Here is a 2,500-nt window from a genome sequence, read left to right on the forward strand (position 1 = left end):
GCACGCCCACACCCCACATGCCGCGCCCTGGGCTGGACGCCCAGCCACTCACGATTTTCGGAGACGTCGAGAACACATTTTTTTCTTTCTTTCTTTCTTTTTTCTTTGTGTCTTTCGGTTCGTTTCGTTTGTCTTTTTCTTTCTCTTTAATTAGTTTTCTTTCTTTATTTTTTTTTATCTTATTAAGATATTTCGCTTCGATTTTTTCTTTGTTTGTCTTTCTTTTTATTCCTTTCCATTTTCTGTCTTTTTCTTTTTTCCTTTCTTTTGTGTCTTTCGTTTCGCTTTTTGATATTTCTATTATTTCTTAACCCCTCCCCTTGCTCATTTATATTCTTAACTCATTATATATTTTCCCTTTTTTTTCCTTTTTTTTTTCCTTTCTCTGCGTTTTCTTTTTCTTCCTTTATTCCTGTTTTCTGTCTTTTCTTTTCTTTTCTTTTCTTTTATACTTCTTGTTTTAATGTTTTAATGGTTTCAAACTACAATCCTTCAAGTCACCTTATTTCAGACCTTGTTTCAAACTGTTTTATTTCTGATCAGTTTGTTTCTAATAACTCCATGTCCCAAATTCCTTTATCTTCACTCCCATAGAGCAGGACTGTGGGCTCAGTTGATTTGAAGACAGAATGTTCTCTCTCTCTCTTTCTCTTTCTCTTTCTCTCTCTCTTATTCTTTCTCTTTCTTTCTCTCTTCTATCTCTCTCTTTCTCTTTTTTTTTCTCTCTCTCTCTTTGTTTCTCTTTCTTTCTCTCTTTCTCTCTATTTCTCTCTTCTCTCTCTCTCTCTCTCTCTCTCTCTCTCTCTCTCTCTCTCTCTCTCTCTCTCTCTCTCTCTCTCTCTCTCTTCTCCCTCTCTCTCTTTCTCTCCCTCTCCTCTCTCTCTCTCTCTCTTTCTTCCTCTCTTCTCTCTCTCTCTCTTCTCTCTCTCTCTCTCTCTCTCTCTCTCTCTCTCTCTCTCTCTCTCTCTCTCTCTCTCTCTCTCTCTCTCTCTCTCTCTCTCTCTCTCTCTCTCTCTCTCTCTCTCTCTCTCTCTCTCTCTCTCTTTCTCTCTCTTCTTTCTTCCTCTCTTTCTCTCTCTCTCTCTCTCTTCTCTCTCTCTCTCTCTCTCTCTCTCTCTCTCTCTCTCTCTCTCTCTCTCTCTCTCTCTCTCTCTCTCTCTCTCTCTCTCTCTCTCTCTCTCTCTCTCTCTCTTTCTCCTTCCATCTATCATCTACTCAAAGACTTATTGAAGAACCTTAATACCATCAGCAATACCCAGGCATCAGCTAAGATCTACGTCTGATCTGCTATTGTTGTCGAACTCACTAACTTTTTTAATGACCTCATCCTCACACTATTGGAGGATTAGCCGTTCGAGTCTCACTTCTTCATAACCTTGGTTCTTTTGTCCTCTCCTCTGATAGATTGAGTGACCTCTCTTTCTCTCTGCTTTCTTCTGTGTCGTCCTTTGCTCTTGTTTTTTTTTTCTGTGCTCATTGCGGTGTTAAATAGGTGTATTATCTGTCTACCTGATTGCATGTTTTGATAAAGATATCGAGTATCTTATGAATTCTGAGATGGATTGTCTGTTTACTGTCTAATAGGGACCTCTTGTTTGTTTTTTCTTACTTCTTTAGTGTCATTTCTACAAGTTTGGATTTCACTTTTAATCTGAAGATATATTTAGTCCTCAATTAATGATACGGTCCTTGGTTAGAAGCATTTCCAGGACATATGCTAAGATTCCCGGCAACTCAGCAAGGATAAATGCATCAGTGATATGACAGTATGATATGACAGTTTTGAAATGACAAGTCGACGCGTTTTCTATGTCACCCTACCATCAGAATAAAAAAAAAGAGTAACAGCAAGCGCTCGCACCTGTGAAGACGAAGGTGAATATAACCCCCACTATACAACACAGGACGAAACTCCCTGAGGCTAAATAACAAATAAAGATCAAACGAGTCATCATTATCCGGGATGTACTGACACAAAGTCCCACTCAAAGGTTCCGATCTGTGGCTTTCTAAGATCAACTTCTCCAGCCGAGTTGAGTTAGAGTTGAGTTGAGTTAGAGTTCAAGATGGCGCTCAAGAAGGTTACTCAGGGCAGAAATTACATATCCCTGGCGCTCTTTTCAAGATGGTGCTCAAAGAGTTACGCAGGGCAGAAATTACACGGCCCTGGCACTCTCTTCGTAGTAAAGGACCACGCATCCTTCTTAGAATCCAAGGACAAAGGAGGTATTACGCCTCGACAAGTTATTGCAGTCTTGTCTATCGGCCTTGCTTTCTAGGTACAAATAACCAGACTCTTTCCTAATTAAAGGAAACAATGGTTATTTTCCCCCCGAAGGTGACACGCATGTAATCATTGACCATAGCTTCACTGTCACCATCACTCAGTAACGATCCAGTGATTTGATTTCCCGATCTTTAACTCTGCCATAGCGGTTCTTACTTCAACAAGACGATCAGAACTCACTATAGGGCGAATCTGCAGCCGATCTCCATCCAT

This window comes from Penaeus japonicus, unplaced genomic scaffold (assembly GCF_977035675.1).
Source record: "Penaeus japonicus unplaced genomic scaffold, GWHDUDI00000001_assembly GWHDUDI00000023, whole genome shotgun sequence".
NCBI lineage: Eukaryota > Metazoa > Arthropoda > Malacostraca > Decapoda > Penaeidae > Penaeus > Penaeus japonicus.